Raw genomic sequence first — 23,680 nt, 5'->3', positions numbered from 1 at the left:
CAGCCGATACCTGCAATAGATGTTCCTCCCAGGTGCCGGAATAGATGACGACGTCATCCAGGTAGGCGGCACTATAGTACTGGTGGGGCTTCAGCACTCAATCTACCAGACGTTGGAAAGTCGCCGGGGCCCCGTGCACTCCAAATGGGAGAACCTTGTATTGCCAGTGCCCGCTAGGGGTGCTAAAGGCTGTTTTTTCTTTCGCAGATGCCGTTAAGGGAATTTACCAATACCCTTTAGTCATGTCAAGCGTAGTCAAATATCGAGCCGTACCCAGCCTCTCAAGGAGGTCATCAATGCGGGGCATTGGATAGGCATCGAATTTGGAGACTTGGTTCAGAAGTCTAAAGTCATTGCAAAATCTCCAGGAGCCGTCGGGCTTGGACACGAGGACGATAGGGCTGGACCAGGGGCTATGGCTTTCCTCTATTCGTTGCACCTCTAGTTCTACCTCCGCGCGTTTTGCCTCCGGGAGTCTATAGGGCCTCTCCCGGACGATCACCCCGGGGTCCGTGACAATGTCATGGGCAATCAGCGAGGTCCGGCCAGGTGATTCGCTCACTACTTCGGGGATGGCGCGGAGTGTTTGGGTTAACTCCTGCCGCTGCCTGGGGGTTAGCTCTTCGCCGAGGTTAAGGGCAGTTGCACTCATAAAAAGGGAGAGTGACCTATGGGAGTCGGGAAGCTCCTCCCTTTCTTTCCAAGGTTTCAACAAGTTGACATAATAGATCCTCTCACTCGGTCGACGATTGGGTTGTTTCACCAGATAGTCGACGAGGCCCTTTCTCTCCTTAACCTCGTAAGGTCCTTGCCAGTGAGCGAGCAATTTGGAGTGGGAGGTAGGAACGAGCACCATAACTCGGTCCCCAGGGCGGAACTCCCTGAGGACGGAGTTCCGGTTGTAACACCGGGCTTGCGCTGCTTGAGCACGAGTCACGTGTTCTTTTAGGAGGGGCCTGATTTTTGTGAGCTGGTCACGCAGTTGCGCTACGTACTCCAATATGTTGGAGGAGGGAAGGGGCTCCGCCTCCCAGCCCTCTTTTAGTATGTCCAAAATTCCTCGGGGTTGTCGTCCATATAAAAGTTCGAATGGGGAGAAGCCTGTGGAGGCCTGAGGTACCTCCCGATAAGCAAAAAGCACGAGCGAGAGAAGCTGGTCCCTACCGTCCGCGCTGACTACCTTGCGAAGCATCTGCTTAAGCGTCTGATTAAACCGCTCTACCAGCCCATCAGTCTGGGGGTGATAGACAGACGCTCTCAGGTGCTTTATTCTCAGTAATCTGGCCACTTCCCTGAACGTATCCGAGGTGAAGGGTGTACCCTGGTCCGTAAGGACTTCCTTGGGTATACCCACTCTGGAAACCACATTAACTAACTCCCGTGCGATGGTTTTAGTATTAGCGGAGCGCAGGGGAACCGCCTCTGGATACCGGGTGGCGTAATCCACCATGACTAATATATATTTGTAGCCACGGGTAGAGGGCTCCAAGGGTCCTACTAGGTTGACCCCTATTCTGTCAAAAGGGACATCAATGAGGGGAATAGGGACAAGAGGAGCGCGGTCCCTCCTAGGAATCTGGCGAATCTGACAGTCCGGACAGGACTGGCAGAAACGCCGGACCTCCTCATTAATCCCAGGCCAGTAAAACCGGAGCTTAATCCTCTCCAGAGTTTTCTCGGCGCCGAGATGGGCGCCTAGGAGGTGGGCGTGAGCTAGCTCGCATACCTCCCGCCGGAAGGTACGCGGCACTAGCAACAACTTCCGCACCTCGCCCTCGTGGGTCGCGACCCGATACACCACATCATTCTCAAGGACAAAGAAGGGTTCGCGTGGTGAGGAACCGTCAGCCTGTGAGCTGTTAGGTGAAACCACGGCATTCCGGGCAGCCCGCAGAGAATCGTCATTCCACTGCTCCCTCTTGAATGAGGCCGGCGTGGACCGAAACTGGTGATCCAAACTACCAAGAGGGTCTTGTGTTCTGGGCACCGGGAGTGTCCCCTGGCTTGTCCCTTCCCCGGGGAAGTCGTCCGGGACAGGGCCCGTCGCGGAGGAAACATCGCCCGAAGTGCCAACACCATTAGGGCGTGCCCCAGAGCACGGCGTGGAGACGCGGGAGGGGCGCCTTGCCCCTCATTACTAGATCCAGCGAGGCCCCGGGAGTGGTAAGTGTTTTACCGCATGTTCTTTTCGACCAGTCATGTCCCAATATCACCGGATAGGGGGGTTCGGGCAACACAGCGACCGTCAGTTTGACTGGGTCCCCCTTCCAGGTAATATAACATTGTGCGGAACGATAAGACTTGGTCCCTCCATGCACGCAAGTGACCTGCAAATGCCGGGTCAGCCACTGTCGCGGTAACACATAACGGCGAGCCACAATGGTTATGTTGCTGCCGGAGTCAAACAAAGCCATCACCATGTGCCCATTCAATAAAACCACTCCCGTGTTTGGAGTCGCCAAGGGGTGCGGCGGGGTACAGTACCTTTCGGTGAACGCCAAGGTGCAGTCCATCGGCTCCGCCGCGATGTTTAAAGGACAGGCTGGCAGCAGGTGGCCGGGCTCACCGCACTTGTAACAGCGCGGCGGACCCGGTTTGTCTTTAGGTCTTGGTGGCGCTTCCGCAGCACGTCGAGCAGGCTCGGGGTTGGCCACCCGTCCCTGTCGGTTCCCACGGGCGGACCGTTCTGCCTCCCCAAGTCGGAGGACCGCGAGCTGTCGCTCAAGAACTTCCAGTAGACCTGGCATATCTTTATAGGGTTGGCGCCGGACCTGCTGGGCGAGGGAATTTGGCATAGCGTTCACCAGGCCCTCACAGGCCACCTGCTCCACGACTCTCCGAGCCTGGGGTCCTTCCGGCCGTAGCCAGCGCCCCATTTTGCCCCAGAACTCGAACGCCTGGGCACGGGCAGGCTTTTCCGGGGAGAACTGCCAGTTCCGCCACTCTACCGCCTGCTGGCCCGGCGTTATGCCGTAGCGGGCCAAGATCTCTGGTTTCAAGAGGTCGTAGTCCGCGGCCTCTTCCTCTGGGAGGTCATAGTAGGCCGCTGCGCGGGTCCCTTGAGGTAGGGCGCCAGAATGGGCGCCCACTGGACCGCTGCCACTCGTTCCGGGTGGCCGTCCTTTCAAATATCCCGAGGTAGGATTCTACATCGTCCGCCTCGGTCATAGCTACCAGCGGGAGAGGCTTTGGTTTGGGCGGCTCTTGCCTGTTGCGTTGCGCCTCGGCCAGCCTGGCCTTCGTGGCCTCTAACTCCCGGGTAGTGTTGGCTTGCGCCTGCTGCAGGGCCTGGAGTTGGGCACTCATTGTCTGCAGCACGGTATTGAGGTCCTGTCCCTCCGTCATTTCGAGGACTCTTAAATCCTGCCGACTACACCAATGTAAAAGATGGAGCAGGAGACAGCAAAGAGGTTTGGGGTTCTCCGGCCCCGTATATTGTCTGGATTCCACAATCAAATAAACAGGTCAAAATTATAAACAAAAATGCGTTCATAAGCGTGACGCCGAACCGTGGCGTCCGCGGCCATTTTATAGGGGAGGAGCCGGAAGTGGAAGAATGCTGGGAAGGACCGTGAGGGAGGATGGGAAGGATGACGTCAGGGCAAGATGGCGGAGGAAGGGCGGAAGTGCAGTACTGCGGTCAGCCGTCAGCTATGGCGGAGGGAGGTCTTTTTTCCTATGAGGAAGCAGAGGGAGAAAGTTAGTACCCCGTCATTCCCTGCCGGCGAACACGTTCCCAGGTGCGCTCGAATCCGTCCGCGGCCTCCTACTCGCGCGTGCGTGACACCATTTAGTAGTCTTCCTTACGAGGAGAGACTCAGAATTAAACAGCAGGGCAGACCAACGCCCAAGATTGATCTGGTGCAAAAATCAGGAAAAAATAACAGGTCTTTTCAGCTCTCCTGGTATGACAAGGTGAACTGGCTGACTGGAAGTGCTGTGACAAAGAAAATGTACTGTTGGCCATGCCTCTTGACGAAACCTTCTCAGGGAATGGGATGTGTTTGGTCAAACGTGGGTTTTGGGGATCTGGGTAACTTTGACAGGGCATACAAAAGGCATGAAAAGTGCAAAGAACATGTGAGTTCATGTGCAAGGTTAAGTTGTCTGGGCAGGGTCAGGGTTTAACATAAAATCAATAAAGGTGTTCGCATTCAGGTGGCAAAACAAAATGAAACAGTAAAAAAAAACAGGGCCTTCCTAAACCGTCTAATTGATGTGACTTCCTTGCTTGGCTGTCAGGAGCTGGCATTCAGTTGGCATGATGAGAGTAGTGAATCAGCAAATAAGGGGAATTACAGGGAATTTACAGAAACATTAGCTAAATATCACTCTGTCTTGGCCACACAATTTCAGTCATCAGCTGTGTTTTCTGGTATGTCTCACTTAATCCAAAATGACTTGATCTCTGCTCTCGCAGCCACTGTTTCTGATCATATAAAAGGTGAAATTCAGACTGCTCCTTTTTTGCATGGCAGGTGGATGAAGCAACTGACATATCTTACCATGCCCAACTGTCTGTCATTGTTAGATATGTGGATAGTGCAGGTAAAATTCAAGAGTGCTTCATTAGATTTTTGGATGTGTCAGGGGGTCGAGATGCTCAGTCTGTGTTTGAAGTTTTAAACGAGAACATGCAGGGCTACAGTTTTAGAGAAAAACTTGTGGCACAAACCTACGATGGGGCTGCTGTCTTTGCTTCACCTCTCAATGGCCTACAGGCCAAAGTTAAAGTAATAGCCCCTAGTGCAGTGTTTGTGCATTGCTATTCATACAGACTGAACCTGGTGTTGTCCCAGGGTGCTAAATGCTTGCCTGAGTCAAGAATATTTTTTGCATCTCTCTCTGGGTTCACCACATTTTTTCCAAAGTCCACAAAAAGGATGTCTTTTCTTTAGTGTGCAGGGTCTTCAAGATTGCCCAGAAACGCTCCTACTTGATGGAATTTCACATCACAGATAGTGAGCACTGTGGCAAACAATTATGATGGCCTCCTGCAGACTTTTGACAAGATTACCCAGGATGAGAGCATGGATGATCACAAATTAGATGCTGCCAAAGGCTTCATAATGAAACTGGAGGATTTTGAGTTTGTGTTCATGTTGTACACTGTCACAAAACGAGACAAAGACAGATAAAGGGTTGGGGCAGCCACCCATACTGTATAATTTGGTATCCTGGCTGCAAAAAGTCGTTTTTTAAAGCAACTAGCACTGAAGTGCATACAATGGAGTCCAAAACCAGACTGCGGGAGAAGGGAAAAGGGTAGGCTTTTAAAGGGGAAGACAGGAAGTGAGTTCATAAGGGTCGGGCATGTGTTCATTATTCATTGAATCAGGCCCGGATGTGACATCAGGGGGGCCGGAGCTGGTAAGGTCTGTTTCCATTCATTCGGTCCCAGAAGTGATGTCAAGAGAGCCAGGTGGAGCCTCCCGTGTTTGGTCTACAGGGAAGTGAGAAAGAGAGTTAGTGCACTCTGCCACATCCCGGCATGCCTTAGAACTGCCTTCACTCGAGCCCTTTAGCTGCCTCCCATGCTTGCCTTGCATGTCATGTTGTCTTTGATATTGTCCAGCAAAAGGCTATGGATGTTCTTTACTGCAAAAAATGAATTGGGTCTCTCCTTGCTTTTGTCAAGGAGAAGAGGTCAGAGAAGGTTTATCAAGCAGTTTATGCAAAAGCAGCAAATCTCACATCAGACCCTCGAGACCCAGGACCGCTACAGAAATTTATACATGGCCATCCTAGACAATCTCATGGAGCAGATTTATCAGCGTTTTTCAAATTTGGAAAGCATGAGCTTCTTAGAATTAGTCAATCCAGGGAAATTTGATGAAATGAGACAAGTGTTTCCAGAGGGGGCATTTGAAAGTGTGCTGAAAAGTTATGGCCATTTCTTTTGACTCAGGGACTGAGATCTGAACTTCAAGTACTATATTCAGATCATGACTTACAGGGGAGCCAGGGGTAAGCTGTGTGATTTCTTGGTTTGTTTAAAGAAAAAAAGTTGGATAGTGCAATGCCTCAGCTATACAAGCTGTTGTCGTTAGTGGCAAGAATTGGCGCTACATCAGCAGGTGTAGAGAGGAGCTTCTCCTGTTTAAAACGAGTCAAGTCATACACCCGCAACACGATGGGCCAAGATCGTTTGAGCAACCTTGCTCTCCTGGCCATTGAGAGGAAACTGGTTAAGTCCCTGGAAAAGACGGCCAATTGGTACGACAGGGTCACAGACCATTTTCTGCAAAAGGAATGGAGGGCAGAATTTACATACAAATAACATAATGAATTTTATGATGAAGGCCTAATATGAGCTTCCCTTGTTTCAAAAGCTAGCAGCCACCACTGATAGATAGATAGATAGATAGATAGATAGATAGATAGATAGATAGATAGATAGATAGATAGATAGAGTGAACGTGGCCCGGACACAGACAGGCAGACATGTTCTAATTCCACCACCACACGTTTATTTACGACTCCAGCCTCGAATGAAGGGAGGCGGCCCCTTTTATTAGGATGTGCTCCAGGTGAATTCCGGCAATCACCCACCAACACGCCCCTGTGTGGCGGAAGTGCCGGCTGTACTCCCGGAAGCTCTCCGGGTGTCCCTTCTTCTTTTACCCCCAGCACTTCCTGGTGTGGCGGAAGCGCTGAGGTCCACGGCTCCAAAGGCATCGGGGCGCCCCCTGGCAGTGACCACGGGCCCCTACAGGGTTGGGCTTCCAAGCCCTCTACCCTTGGCCCCCAATGCAACCATTGTGGCGGCCCCCACGTGATCCAGGGTGGGCATAGACCCTCTTCCGGTCCTTCAGGGCGTCCGGGCCGGGTCGTCGCCCCTGCATCCCTGACAATAGATAGATATTCCAGATTACTGTGTGAGTAGGAAAATGCACATTTCAGATGTTTCCTTTTCCAGAAAATTATTGTTACACTTAATGACTTTTAGGTGTATAGTCCAGGGCATGATTTAACAAAGATAAAAAGCAGGAGCTCCTTATCAGTGACATAAAGAGTTTTTGATACAAACTAATTTGCTAAGATAGAAACAGGTGTAAAAATAACAAACAAATGGGGAAAGACAACCAAACTAAAAGGTGAGGGTGTGGCAAAGGTCACAGTTTAAACTTCTTATTGTCAATTCTTACACCATGGCAACATCACATTAGTAAGACACAAAAGTGTTCTTCTTGCATCAGAAAGATCTATCCCAAACAGAAATATTGTGGTAGACAAGAGTTGCGTTAAGTGCTGTCCAAGCTCTTCTGAAGAAGCACAAGCAAACTGGCAAGGCTGAAGACCAGATTTTCAGTAACTGGCCACAGAAACTGACTGCAACAGATGAGAGATATATCAAACTCATGCCCTGTTGAATGTAAAATTAAATCCGCATTGCCATCTGTTGTGGACTCACAGAAGTCATTGGAATCCATGTATACCCAGCTAGCTGGAGAAGTTTTATCATAAGCAGTCTTCTTGGAGGTGTTACAGCCAAAACGCCATTGTTCATAAGTGGAAACAAAGCCAAGAAACTGACCTGTGCACAAAAACACAAGAACTGAGATGAACAGGACAGGAAACGGTTTTTGTTTCTTAGAAAAGTGGGAAAGCACTACATGGATGAGAACCTGCAGCCAACCGTGAAAAGTGAAGGTTAATGAAACCCCCAATGATGACAAATACTAGCAGATTCTTACCCATCATGCTGTGTCACCAAGTAAGAGTCTGATCAGCCCCAGTTTCAGTCTTCAATAAGACATTCACCCCAAATACATAAACCAAGGTCATAAAGAACTATCTTCAGCAAAAAAAGAGAAAATAAAGTTCTGCAACAGATTGTATGACTTCAACAGAGCCCTGATCTCAACATCACCAAGACTGCCAGGGAATATCTAAACCAGGGGTGGGCAAAGTCATTCCTTGAGGGCCGCAGTGGCTGCAGGTTTTTGTTCCAAACCAATTGCTTATAAAGAATCACTTATTGCTCTAGAAACACTTCTGCTTCATTTTAGTTGTCTCCCCCCTCATTAAGATTTTGAACCCTTATTGCTTATTTAAGTCTTAAACAGCTGCATTCTCGATTTTTAATTGCTCCTTATTAGCAATAAGTCGCAAATGACAAAAGAAACCAGCAGTTATCCATTTTGCTTGTTACCCTTTACACCTGTGTGTATTTATCATGCACTATTTGGTTTAATTAAATACTTGGAAGGAAAGAGAAGAGAAAAAAGTGAAGGATTAAGAATTACCTATCCGTTTTACACTTCAAAGTATTTGGATGATATCCTTAGAATGGAAAAAAAAATTAGGATATGAGAATGACTTAACATAGCAGAGTTAAAGCATTAACAAGCCATGAAATGTAATTATTGGCAAGGATTGTTTTCTAATTAAGCAACTGGGTTGGAACAAAATAATTAATCACCAAATATTGATTATTATTTTTTTGTTTACTGTTTACTACTCTTTATATTAACTATTTTAATATTTAATACATTTTTATTTCATTCTTTTTAAAATTATCTTAACTTTACATACATTTAAATATTTTTATCCTGAAAATGCTATTGTGACCTAACACCTCAGTTACCTCTTAATCTTCCACACTATAGAAACCAATCCAGAGCATTTTCAAATATCATGTTCACTTCAAAAGTTGCAAGACAATGGGCAAGGCATGATAGCCTTCTGTGTTCTCAAGCACTCTCCATGTTTGCACCAAAAATGTCTTTTTCCCATCCTGAAGCTTCCATTATCCCCTTCCTAGTGAAAGTACTCATCTGGCCTGTGGAAAAATATCCATCCATCATCTAAACATGCTATACCAATGTATAGAGTCATTGGATTCCAGAGTCTGTCCTGACAGCATTGGTTGCCAACACTAGGGTAGGTTGAATACTTCATCATAATTCATTCTCATTTCTTCACACACAATATACGGATGAAGAAGAACAATTGCAGTATCCAATAAATATAAACTCCTAGTTTCAAGAGGAATTTACAGACTCTACACAGACTCCAAATGTTTTATTTGACCCTGTCTACATGCTTCCTACTGTCTGGTCTCATGTAAAGATCTTCTAAAGCCTCTGCTGCTATAATAAATAATCTCTGCTTAAGAATGGCTTTGCTCTTAAAATGGGGTTAACAATAGGTGGTATCAACCATAAAAGTGAAGATTGGCTTAGACGATACAATTGGTACTCTGCAGTAATTTGTAGACATGAGTTTTACTAAGCTCCATTTCAGTGTAGTTAGTCTAAACAGTGAACTGGCACAGTTCACATTAACTACCCATCCACCCATGTCTTCCTTTTGATGCCATACTTTCTAGCTCCAGCTTCAAACTGAGCAATATAAATTCAGCTAAAGTGAAATAATTGTCAGTATTGAGTATTTTCTGTCTTTTAAGGGTAAGAGGAGTTAACGACTAGCAGAGGGTGATACTGTATATCCCCAAAACTACAACTTGAGAGACACAACAAAAACAGAAATAAAATATATGACTTTCTGCAGGTTGATATTGTTAAAGTGCCTGACAGTGCCTGACACTGCTGGTCAATAAACTCTCCATCGGGCAGAGGTTGAGCTCCCAGACCAGTCATTAACTAGTCTTTTTTTCAACATGCTAAACAAAATCAGGGGCTCATTTATCTCTCATAGTTATCCTTTTCTACTTTATTTTTGTGTTCACTTTTCTCTTTAAGGTTCAGGGAAGGATATCATTTGAACATAAATGTTAACAGTGCATTTTAGTTTACGTTCAACTAAGTAGAAATTTTTTTTCTTTTGCTTTCAATTATTACCAGCAAAATACTACATCAGATGTCTGTTTTAATGTGAGTGTTTGCTATAATTAGCAATTATTGATATCTCATTACAGTTTTAAATTAATACATTTCATGTGTTCCAAGCTTCATAGCATGTCAGGGAACATTGATTCTGGAGTGTCTGAATTTCTTAAAGCACAGTATTATGGGAATTCTTTTTTCTGTTTATGATGTATTCCAGACTGTCCAGAAGTAACTATTAATAATATTTTAGCAAAAAATGCATGTTTTGCACATTGTAAGCATACATCTTATGGACATTTTTCACATTGTTTGCTGTTGTACAGAACTGGTAACCATTGGGTTTTAATACAGCATAAACGTTTTTCTCTTGTTCTGCATGATAGATTCATGAGATTCATTTTTTTTCTTGGACATTATTGCAAACTACATGGGGTAAGTAACACATAAAAATATATATCTTTATATATAATACACTACTATGGCTGTTCGCTTGTCTGTCCAGGATTTTAAATCACCTTCAACTCACAAACCATTTGAACTATTTACCTGAAATTTGGTACACATATACTACGTGACATCTACTACCTGCTTTTGGGGTGATGATTGACCTCCAAGATTATTCCTCTTTTTATTTCTATTTTATTTTATATTGTAGAATCATCTCTCAGCAGCGGCCAGCAGGATGGTGCATGCGTACGGGCGTCATTTTCATCCCTACCGCCTTCGCCATCACTTCCCCTACCTCTTCATATCTTAAATCAATCCTTAAGTCTTCAATCTACCTCAAATACCAGCTTAAATGAAAAATGAAAAATAAAACAGTAATTGTAACACAAATACTTACTTAATCAGTTTTAATCTCTCTTAATCTCATGCATTTGATGTCATTTCCTGTTTGGATCATTTCCTGCCACCATTTTCTATAATAACTCCCTGTATTCATTACTCCATGGTCAATTGCAAAGAGATGCAAATGAAAGAAGAGAAAAAGCGGGCTGCTAGGGTGGAGTAAAGAAGAGCTACTCAGAAAGCAGCAAGAGCATCAACCTCTGAACAACTGAATGCTAAACGTACAGAGAAAGAGTATGAAAACTATGAATGCTCAAGTCAAGTGTATTCACCATTCCTGGTATATTATATATGGGTGGAGTATTCCTTTATTCTGAAATAGTCTGCTCAGAAAATAGATAGATGGGTAGTTAATATGAATTATGCCAGTTCTCTGTTTACAGTGTCTACATGTCTACAAATTACTGCAGAGCACCAGTTGAGTGATTTGAGCAATTTAATGGAAGATATTTCAAATAAAACTCATTTCACTGGAATGTAATTTATTTTTTAAACATATTTTATAACTAGAATGACAATAATAATGGAATTACAAGGTACAGGAAATGCAACAACAGATGGATTGAAATTATATAATTGGTTTTAGGCAAACATAACAGGGATTTTTTTTAGCATGTATAAAACAACTAATTCCTGATTGTACTAAGTATCATGATAAATGTTTAAAGCTGTGAATTAGACCTCATTTGTTATCTCAATAAATGTCTTATTGGTAAAGTTAATGTTGCAGTTAATTCCAACCTATTTTCAGTAGACAAGTGCTTTATTATCACATATTTCACATCCTTGTTGGTAATATTGATCCAGCTATCAACGAAAAAGCCTCCATGCATTGCAGTTTCTTCTGTAGGGTGCTTAATCATAAAGAGATACAAATAAGCTGATCTCTGCTGTGAACAGTCAGGACAGTTGCTGTTAATTCCAAATGTAACCACCTCTTTTAAGGCTGCTATCAATTATTTTGAATTATCTTGTGTCTACTTAAATAATTGGCAAAGGGCAATGTGCATAACTAAGCAATTCAGAAATTATAATAGAGATGCAGCTTGTACAGTAGAGCAGGTAAGTTGTGCCTGTGTTCCGTTTATTTGGTGTGATTGTAAAAACAATGACAAAAAATTAGTTAATAAACATTATAAATATTAAGGCTTAATCAACAAGAGAAAGCCAATCCATAAACTTGATATATAAAAATTCACAATCCTTATTTTAAAAAATGGATTTTATAAAAGGCACCAGCCTGCTCTACCTATACTGGTCCATAAGATACAATGCTTTCTCCTTAACTCTCTCCTGTTAAACACACTCCATTTGCTACACACTCAACTCTCTTCCCCTCACCAGCTTTTGCCTCTGTTTCTGCTCTCTACTACAACAGGGCTTGATATATACCATCAGTCTGAGATCACTCCCAGGGTTATGTATCCTATGTAGAAACTTACTCAGGGTCTGTGCCTAGAGCTCTCACTGACAGGCTGTTGCACTCCTGAACTCCAGATAACATTTAAAGGCATTACTTAGGTAGTCTGTACTTCCCTATATCTAAAAGGTACCAAAACCATTATGAAAGAACCCATTATTGTCCAATAGTTGATTGGGGAACCCCTGTGCAACATGACAATATTCCCCAGTGTACTTATTTTCTTGGGATAGTAAGTTCCAGAGCCATCAACAATATTAGTGTGTCATGTAACCCCTCTCTGTATGACAGCAAAATATAATTCTGATTGGGCTTTGTTCTCGGGACCTTGTAGGGCTCTGTGAGTCTTCCATAGATAATCCACGAGTATTGGAGAGAAAAATCTGGTGTTAGATTCCTTTTCCTCTGCAAAACATCATGATCATAATTTACTATTTGTTAGCTATTTTAAATTGGACACATCAGTTTTTCCAGCAAACTTTACTTAATGCCACATACTTCATATGCCATATATTTTTTTTGTATACTGAAAATGTAACACTTTATGTAGTAATTTTAGACCATAAAGGCCTGTACTTTGTACATGTGCCGATCTACTACCACTACAACTGATAATTTTATACAGTACATTTATGTCAAATTTACAGAGAAATGCCTGTAAATTATAAAAAACACTCACACTAAAAACATTAAAATGCAAACTTAAAATTGCTATCCCTGAACTGATTTCCAATACAAGAAATATAGAAATGACAGAAGTCCAGTCTATGCATCTGAATTATTTGTTTAGCTAGAGTCTGCTGTCTCAAAATCTTTTACATATTCTTTAAGAGTATCTATCCAACAATTTTCTAACTCAGTTATCTTGTTTGAAGTCTTGGGGATCTGATGCCTATTCCATTAGAGCTTGGCACACCAAGAAAACTTGCCAAGGACTATGTGCAAATCTCAAGACGTTATCATGCACAAATCAAATCTAGACCAGTTTAGATCCACTAATTAACTGGCCACACATTTCTCTGGAATCTAGGAAATAAAATGGAGGACTTGGAGAAAGTCACAGGCAGACATCAGGAGGGCAAGCGCACTCTACATAGTTAGACACTATTCCATTATTCAAGGCCCAGTTGAGGCTATGAACCATCACTGTTAATCACTGTGCTACCATGTTTGATTATTATAATCATGTTTATTAGGATAAAGAAATATTATTAGTATAATATTATTATTATATGGGTCACTTTGATTTCACTGTGTCATACACATGAGCTAAGGAGGCAGCCAACAAGCCCTAAGGTAGTGATATTACAAGGGATGAAGGGTTGATTGTATGTACTGATGCCTCTCTCTCTCCTTCAACAGAATCAAAGAACACAAACAATTACCCACAATACTTCCGGTCACCCAAAATGGCTTCCACCCAACTCTGAAATCCATCAATGATGTCACTTACGGCTCTCCAAAGATGACGTCACTTCCAGCTCTCTCATATGACATCACTTCTGGTTCCCGAAGTAATGTTACTTCTGGCCATCCAAAATGGTGTCACTTCTGGCCATCCAGGATGATGTCACTTCTGACCCTCAATGATGACATAATTTCAGATTCATGCATTTGATGTCATTTCCTGCCACCATTTTCTATAACAACTCCCTGTATTCATTACTCCATGGTCAATTGCTCTTGTTTTTGATAATTTTTCGCTCTTTTTTTCACTTTGTCTGATGGACATTATACAGGGACATTCCCCAACTTTTCTTTGTGATTCCTAGAGTCGTTATTTTCATTACAATTGTAAAATGAATACTTAACTAGAAGTAGTACATGGTGCAAAAATGCTTAGATATCCCTCTCTGAACTTGAATAAAAGGAGATAAAAAGGACCTGCTTGCTAACTTAACCCTATATAGTCAATCTTAAGGATGCACCCCAGTACTGAAAAAAGAAATAAACATTCTGGCAAACCAAAATAATGAGCATAAAAATACTGTTATATTATTAAAAAGTAATGTGCAAAATTAACAAACATTGTAAAATATATGATGAGAAATAATAATGTTTATACAATGTGCTGTGGCATTAATTGAAAATTAGACATAGTATGAAAATTCGTTATCAGGAATGATCACCACAGTAAACAGTTCAGCTCATACAAATGTGTTAAGCACTAGAAATAAACTGTATCTGGCTGTGGCAAGATGGGTTGAATTTTTCCCATCTCCCTTCTTATTTCTAAACACATTTCTGCTAGTATATAGTGGGCAAAAACCTGTGCTGGATCTCTTACGTTATTCATTCTAAAGGCAAGAAACTGATAAATTAATAAAAACTGGTACAGACCATAATGACATATCTCAGCAATTGAACACTTGAAATAATTGTACATTAGTGAAAGTTGGTTTTTAAACCATGGAACACTGCCATACATTACAAATTAAAAAATGAAAACAATGTGAAAAGTGAGATGACTTCCATGATAATATGGTGGAGGAAATAATTATTTGATCCCCTGCAGAATTTGTAAATTTGCCCCTGCTCAAGAAGGCACGTGTCCAGGCATGGATGTTCACTGGCAAACTCAATGTTAAAAGTCAGTGAAAATTTTCAAAATGATGGAAAAAGGCAAAAAATATTAAAAACAAATAGCAAGACAAATATCCTACTCAGCAGAAATATTTCAAAATGCGCAAACTGTAGTAAATAGAGCAGGAAGCAAAATTATATGGCAACAACTCAGAGAATCATTTGGGTAACTCGATGTAAGGCACAAGCAAGCACATGATAAAATTCAGGCAAGAAGTCAAAACATTTTAACCAAGTGTAATATTATTAAAACAAAACATATAAGACCAAACACTGTTCCACATGAGCACAAAAATAGTCATAGACATACTGTACGTTACATGTACTGTATATGCAATATGCAGATTTTTTATCATTTTTATCATATTATTTAACTAAATGGTAATATACAATTAAAGATATGTAGCAGTGTAGTAAGTTGCTGTCCCAGAGTTCCAAGAGACACTTTCAGCATATATCTGAAGGGGTTTTCTCAGTCTAGTGCTGTCCTATTCCCACATGACGAGGATGTGCAAGTTTAACTTCCTGCTCTGGACCTCATGCTGCAGAGATTAAATGTAGTAAGTTTACAAATTAAATGGCAAAGTTCAGTATGAATATAGATAGATAGATAGATAGATAGATAGATAGATAGATAGATAGATAGATAGATAGATAGATAGATAGATAGATAGATAGATAGATAGATACTTATTAATCCCAAGAGGAAATTCACAAACTCCAGCAGCAGCATACTGATAAAAAACAATATTACATTAAAGAGTGCTAAAAATGCAGGTAAAACAGACAATAACTTTGTATGTTAATGTTAACAAAGGGTGGAATTGAAGAGTCACATAGTTTGGGGGAGGAATGATCTCCTCAGTCTTTCAGTGGAGCAGGACAGTGACAGCAGTCTGTTGCTGAAGGTGCTCCTCTGTCTGGAGATGATACTGTTTAGTGGATGCAGTGGATTCTCCATGATTGTCAGGAGGCTGCTCAGCGCCCGTTGCTCTGCCACGGATGTCAAATTGTCCAGCTTCATGCCTACAATAGAGCCTGCCTTCCTCACCAGTTTGTCCAGGCATGAGGCATCCTTCTTCTTTATTCTGCCTCCCCTAGCACACCACCGCGTAGAAGAGGGCACTTGCCACAACTGTCTGATAGAACATCTGCAGCATCTTATCTCTCTTGCACAGAGCATCAGTATTGGCAGTCCAGTCCAATTTATCATCCAGTTGCACTCCCAGGTATTTATAGGTCTGTACCCTCTGCACACAGTCACCTCTGATAATCACGGGATCCAGGAGGGGCCTGGGTCTCCTAAAATCCACCACCAACTCCTTGATTTTGCTGTTGTTCAGGTGTAAGTGGTAAGTCGCACCATTTAACAAAGTCCTTGATTAGGTTCCTATACTCCTCCTCCTGCCCACTCCTGATGCAGCCCATGATAGCAGTGTCGTCAGCGAACTTTTGCACGTGGCAGGACTCTGAGTTGCATTGGAAGTTTTAACTGTAGATGAGTGGAAAATGTGGATCAACACATCTCTGGGGCTGAAAGGTAATAGACAAAGAAAAAGCATACAAACCACATTCAAGAATAAGGACTACCACCATCCATCTCCTCACTGGGCATTTTGCTTTATAGAGCAGTTTTCATAATTTTGCTAGAATGTGAATGGTCCAATGCTGGGTTGGTCAAGTGAAGTGAAATCAAGTTTATCTTCATGTGTATATTAAAGAAAACAAATCTTATTTGAATGTCTTTTCTGAACAGCTGACAATAAAACAATACCAACAAAAGATACACACAAAATGATACATAGCATGCTACATATATGTGAAGGTTTGACATTTGTTTTTCATTTTTATTGGTTTTCCTTGACCTCAAAAATGGTCTAAGTATCATTCTGGGGGTTTTAGAGGTCAGTGGATCCTATGGATATATTTATTTTTAAGTTAAATGTGTTTGAAAATGTGAGTTGAAAATGGATAACAGTCTCCCAGATTACCATTTTGGTTATATTTTTTCTTTTTAGAAACCTTGAAATTGATGGGCTGCACGGGAAGTGTTGTGATAATATAAAGTGTCAGTGCAATCTTCTTCTTGGTTTGTCCATTTTGTGAATTCACGACAAACATTTCTAGTGTTATTTTCTATATATTATTTTGACCTCTGATTATAAACACTTTTCTGTCTACTTGACTTTGTCGGTCATCTTACTTTTTGGCTCAACTTACATACAAAACCTGGTTTTCAATTTTATTGCTTCGCACCTGACTATTGGTTTTGCAAGCTAAGTGTATTTTCTAGATTATTAGTCAATTATATAGTACAATTATATAAAATATGCATTCAAAAGTATTTATGCAATTGTCTTCAATCCTCAAAGTTGTAGGATGTTGATTAACGAGTAGCAGTAGGAGAGCTACTGAAAAATGTAAACCTTAAAAATATCCAAGGGCATTATGAAGAAAAATACAGTAGATGTTACAGATGTATGACATATGATATCAACAATGAAATGAGAACAGAAAATTCATTTGGAAAAGGACAGCAAAGTGAAAAAATAAAATTAGCTCATCATTAAATTTGACAAATGTTTTAGCTACTTTTAAAAGTAGTTTTATTAAGGCAAAATGTGTTAGATAAGAGGGTTTGAATGTAAAAATTGCAAAGGATGAAAATAAATTTAACATAAAAGAAAGATTTTAAGTAGGTATATGCACAGGAACTCCAAAATAAAATTATATGAATAAATTAATATGCTGCATAATTGAGTTGAATGAGTCTTCAAAAAACTTGTTTGACTTTTCAATTTATGTTTAATTACATAAAAAACTCTACTGCATAACTTATACTAAATCCTAACAAGGATAACTTTATATGTGCAGTACATACATGGAGGGAATACCGATGTGTGCAAAAAGACTGATAGATTATGCAAATTTGTTGTATATATTCTTTTTTTTGTTTTTCATAAATATATCTGCATTTAGTGGTAACTATGGAAACTGGAGAAGGGCAACAATTGATTCAGGCAGGAACTAGGTAGTACTGCCACGTCCTCATTATTTGTTTTTATGAAGGTTTAGCAATTACTATACTTTGCCAGGAAGACATAAAGCATAATTGGCGTTAAAATTCATAAAGTGAATAAAAAAAATGCTTATAAACTGCAGACAGCCATGATGTTCATGCTGAGATTGCAAGCTGTTGAAAGCCCATCAGTGCCGAAGACTTCACAGACATCTTAGCACCCTGATTTCTGTTTGAAACAGAAGCAACTTGAAAGGTGGGACCAGCCTACCAGCAAAACTGAGCTAGCAAACATCTATTTCTCATTGGAGACTTTTATTAAGGGCGGCACCGTGACACAGTGGAAGCGCTGCTGCCTCGCAGTAAGGAGACCTGCAGTGTGTTGGCGCTCTGCCCATGATTTGTTCCTGCCTTGTGCCCTGTGTTGGCTGGGATTGGCTCCAGTAGACCCCCGTGACCCTGTGTTAGGATATAGCGGGTTGGATAATGGATTGATGCACTTTTATTAAATCACTGAATGTGTTCTTCCCACTATACCTGTAAAAGGTTTGGCATTACATGTCATCCAATTGCTTCTAAAGTAGTAAATAACACTTCTAAATTAAACACAGTATCATTTGAAAAGAACAATTAAAAAACAATGGCTGTGAAATTTTAAACAGCTGTCACCATGAGACCATCTTTTCTAATACTGTATACTTGGAAGCACCAACCATAGAAATTAAGTAAGTTTTTCTCATCAGTCTTCTAACGTACATTTTCCTATATTTCATTTCATTGGGACTGAGAAATAAAAATATTTGTAACTCTTGTTAAATTGTGCATTCAATTTATTCTTTAATCCTGGTTTATTTTAAACAGACTTGAGTATACACAGCAACGAGAGAAAATCCTGGCCGTTTGGAAAATGTGTAAATGCCATATAAACAATTACCAGGCTATCTAGTAAACCCTGATTCTTTGCGCTGTTGGACAGCAACACTAAAATGCCAAATAAATACTCAATGCAACTTAGCTTCTTGACTCTATTACAGTACCATACTTGTTTTACATTTGATTTTAAATGGTATTTAAAACATTTAGATATGTGTGAAATGCTGGAAGATTTTTAATCAATAAGTTGTAATAAAAGTTATTTGAATTTACAGAACATACTTAACCTACTTGGTATTATTCCCAAGTGTGATTCAGGCTCGCAATTCTCCTTTGAATTCAGTTGAGCCGAGTCACACTTGGGGTGACATGTAATGATCAGCTTTACAGTGTTAAACACTGCATATTTCTTGAGATAGTATTCTGCTGCCATCTAGTGGATGAAATACAAAGTAACATTTATTCTGCAAAAAAAGAAAATTGATATTTCAATGGTTCTTCCATTTTATGGAAACTCTGCAGTAACTCATCAATATTCTTTAGTGGAGCAAAGACTTCATACAAAACCACAATGGCAAAGATAAATCCATAAAGCCAGTTATACAGTCATGGCCAAAAGTTTTGAGAATTTCACAAAAACTGAACAGTGCTTGAATTAAGCAACAGTGATGATGATGTGAATTGGTCATCAGATGTTGAAATGGCCAGTAAAACTGCCCCCTGTTTGGATTCTGACCTGCAAAGTTTCAGTGATGTTGGTGTCAGCTTCATAGTACTGCTGCTTGTTTCCCATTTACGGGTGACCCTGGTCTAATGATTATCTGGACTATTTATGATTTGTTGATGACAGTGTGGTGGAGAAAGTAGTTGTTGAAACAAACCACTATTCTGGGCAGTGTTGAAAAAGTCACAGTAAATCACAGCTGCAGACGACATATGGGTGTTTTTCAGTCTTGTGATACTGCAGACGATACTGGATAAACCAGTCCAGAGATAGATTGTTCTAGACACTTATTTTCTGAGAAATTATGAGTATCATTTTTCACTCATTATGAAATCCCTGCATTCCACTAATAATAATGACTATGATGAAGCCAGTCACCAGGCACTGAAACTGTTCAAACTGTGGGATGTGTTTCAGGCTATCATCAAAAATATGAAGAAATGGGTATATTCCCTGTCATGTCATAAGTATTGCCAAATGTCTCATGGATTACAAGGGAAGGCTGTCAAGGATATAGTTAACTGTATTAAAATGGGCATGATTCGGCATCAAGTTGTATATGCTGTGCAAAGCAAGCTTTGGGTACATCTGGAACTCAACAGTTTTCACTGGTAGAGGGACCAAGTCGCAAGTGCAGTCAATACCGTGTTGCTACATCATCTGTGATATTACTGGTGGACCCTTTGCTTGTCCAAGGCTACTGTATTTCGATGTAGAGTTTTTAATGCCTCATCTGATCTGCATAAGACTTTACCTCAAAAGAATATGGCACTGTAGGACCAAATCGCTGTGATATGCATGGTGACTTAAGTCACATGAATATGTCAAGCTGTACTGTGGTGCAGTACCTATGCAGCAAAAAGATAAAATGATTTTGAACAATCTGAAAAGCAAGAAACACATCTGCCTCCTTACACCGTTCACAATGCAGAAACTGCAACTGTCAACATTCAGGCCATTAGAAATGTAAAAGTCACTAAGTCTTGCACTGTGGCAGGCTACAATAACACAAGGAGCATGTTGATTGTGTGGGTCAGGCAGTGACGTTATACCCTGTCATGTACAAGCAACAGAAAAAATATAAGCAAAGTGTGCAAACAAGCACACATTTTTCTACTGTCCTAATTGTGACATTGAGCTGTGTGTTGGTGACTGTTTCAAAACATAATCACATGAATAAAGTGTACTAAATTTGATTCAGTACAGCAGTGGGCATTGGACATACGTTTCGTACTGTATTTATGTTGATGTTTCAATATTCAGTTGTTTCTGTTATACATATTAACAGTTTTTACTGTTAAAAAAATTATACAATTTTGGCTTGTTTTTCTGGTGGTAAACATTAAGCTAGGAAGGTTAATGAATAACCAATAACTCAATTGGTAACTGTGCTTATAATCAATGTAGCTAATTAGAAATACATTGAACACAGTATATGTAGATGAGTTGATTAGAAACCCGTAGAGGATAACAGCATGTAATTAAAAATTAACTGTAAACAAATAAGTGTTTAACAAGTTAAAACAAGAAAGCTCATTTTGCACCAGACAACTTTATTTTCTTGATTGCACCTCTCAGATGTTAGGACTATAGTCACTTGAACATTGAAGTAAAACACATGTGACTCCATAAAATCTCAAGTGTCTGACACCACTTTCACAAATTATTAGTTTAGCTGTAACCGTCATAAATTGTGTCCAGCCTTTAATCAACCCTTGAATTCAAACTTACAATGGAAAGTGATCTTGCATTATCACAAATATGATAGGCCGCAATTTCATCCACCTTAGCCCATGACATATTGAGTCTTTTCAGATCATCAATGAATGTTTCTCGAAACGTTATTTGTGCTCGTCCACGATTTTGATCTTTTGAGATCAAAAGATCTGCTCACATCTCCTCCGTCAGGCGCAGAGAACGTCAGAGAGAGAGAGAGCGAGATTAAAGCAAACAATAAAAAAATCAATAAGTGTTCTTTTGGAAGCACCGCGATAAAGCTGCATTTCTTAGAGGTGCCTCCGTATCCACTAGGCAAACAGCTTCTGTGCAAACAGCACCTCTGCTCACAGCCCCTCCGTCAGGTGCAGAGAATGTCAGAGAGGGTGAGAGAGAGGCAGAGACAAGAAAACAATCGAGCACCGCGCTGGAAGCATATCTTATAGCATTGAGGAGTTTTAGTTAATATGTAATACATGCTCTGATTGTGTAGCTTCTAAGCCATCCGCCAATAGCGTCCCTTGTATGAAATCAACTGGGCAAACAAACTGAGGAAGCATGTACCATAAATTAAAAGACCCATTGTCCGCAGAAATCCGCGAACCAGAGAAAAATCCGTGATATATATTTAGATGTGCTTACATTTAAAATCCGCGATAGAGTGAAGCCGCGAAAGTCGAAGCGCGATATAGCGAGGGATTGCTGTATATATTTCTTTACAGATGTGATCACAAAATTTTGGGTGCATGAAGTTTTAAAAGATAATGAATGTTTTTTTATAACAATGTGGCTGTGCAGCCCTATACTCAATCAACTTACTAATGTATTTTTAGATTCTGTAGCATATCTAGCAAGATGTTTTATGGACCAAGCAAGATTATGATATAGTATGAAATATGTAAGGTGTTACAATATAAACAATATGGCTTCTTCTTCTTTTCTCATTTCTATGTTGGGTTGATGCGGTTGATAAACCTTCTTCAAACAGCTTGGACTGACACTTCACTAGTCAAGCCCTTTTCTATCAGATGTTCTTTTACTTTATCCATCCACTTTTGCTTTGGCCTCCATCACTTTCTCTTCTCCTGTACTTACATTCCCATCACTCTTTTGCCCACGCATTCATTGTCTCTCCTTATCACATGTCCATACCACTTCAACCTGCTTTCCTTTAATTTCTTAGAGAATTCTCCCACTTTTGTGGTACCTCTAATTGTATCTTTTCTTATTCTGTCCTTTCTTGTAACTCCACACATTTAACTGGAAATTTTAATTTCTACCACAATTAACATATTCTCCTGCACTCTCTTTACTGGTTTACTGACCCATTTCTGGTATTACCACTGTCTTTAAAAGTCTTACCTTTTATTTTTGCTTTAATTCTTCAATCACACAATACTCCCGATACCTTTTTTTCAATTGTTCCATCCACACTGCACTCTGTGTGTTATCTCTGCATCTAATTCTCCATCTTGGGCCACCACTTATCCTAGATACAGTATTTAAGTCTATCCATTCTTTTTAACATAACCTAATACTTTCAAACCTGCTTGATCTAGTTCTGGGACTTAGAGGGCCAGCGCCTAATGTGGTGGCACTGGGCTCATGGCAGTAACCAGCCTGGATGGGGCACCATTCCACTGCATGTAAAGTTCTAAATAATGGTGTAGAAATGAATTATTTGATTTTGAAAATGGTGATCTTTCTCTTTGTATCAGGATAGGACTTTCTAGCCAGCATGTGGAAGTTTTTTTTACTGGAAGTATAGAGTTTGGGAACAAATGTCTTAAATGAATTAAAATTTTAAGACCTAGCAGCAAATTGGGGTTTTTTTTGAGGCAGCTGAGAAACACAGAGAGCAGTGGGTGAGTGGTGAATGACTGAACTGTGTAAGTTGTATTTACAGTAGGTGTAATATGTCACTTACAATCCTGCCAAAAACTTGTATGCACCTTTATTTAGCTACAGTGTCATGTATAACATGTTGGGTAAATATGAAAATAATTCTTAAACTCTTTGCTAGAAAGCACACCACAACAGCATAAAGCAGTGCTAAAAGCATTACCAGAATACAGCATCTTACACATTTTAACATAAATTGCACTAATTCTTTACAGCATTGTTGATTAATATTACAGGTTATTCACGTATTATTAGTTCACTGACAATGAAAAAAAAATATAAATCAGTCCTAAATAAGCATCAAAGAACTTGAATGCAAATAATATATACCATACCATACCATTTCCTAAGCCCACTAATCCTGAGCAGGGTCACAGGGTCACCTATCCCAATAAGCATAGCGTGCATGGCAGGAACAATCCCTGGACAGGGCGCCAGTCCATCACAGGGTAGACACACATACATATTAGCATCGCCAATCCACCTAACCTGCATGTCTTTAGACTGTGGGAGGAAACTGGAGAACGCGGAGAAAACCCATACAGACATGCGGAGAACATGCAAAGTGCACACAGGGAGGATCCAGGATGCAAATCCTGGTCTCCTTATTATGAGGCAGCAGCACTCCAATAACTTATCTTAATGATAAAAATTGCTTTCAAACATTTTGACTTTCAAAGTGTTTGGGATTCAAGAGGCTGTTATGTAACATCACATACTACACCTAGATCTTTGCCAAAAACATGTTTCTAGGTCACCTGGCAATTGATGCTGTCTTCTATGTAACAGAGTAACTTATC

The 23,680-nt window shown here is 40.8% G+C and overlaps 1 long non-coding RNA gene across 2 annotated transcripts in view; it reads left to right on the top strand.

Annotated features, from left to right (window-relative positions):
* Positions 1-14,613, top strand: part of LOC120530381 — a 194,509-nt gene extending 179,896 nt beyond the window's left edge. For both annotated transcript variants that reach the window (XR_005633955.1, XR_005633954.1), the window contains one exon: positions 13,426-14,613. This is a non-coding gene — a long non-coding RNA (uncharacterized LOC120530381). The remainder of the gene's footprint in view (positions 1-13,425) is intronic.
* Positions 14,614-23,680: the final 9,067 nt, after the last annotated feature.

The sequence above is a fragment of the Polypterus senegalus genome, chromosome 5 (genome assembly GCF_016835505.1).
Source record: "Polypterus senegalus isolate Bchr_013 chromosome 5, ASM1683550v1, whole genome shotgun sequence".
Taxonomy (NCBI): Eukaryota; Metazoa; Chordata; class Cladistia; order Polypteriformes; family Polypteridae; genus Polypterus; species Polypterus senegalus.
Note: the sequence above shows the minus strand (reverse complement) of the source record. Positions and strands in the feature narration are given on the sequence as shown.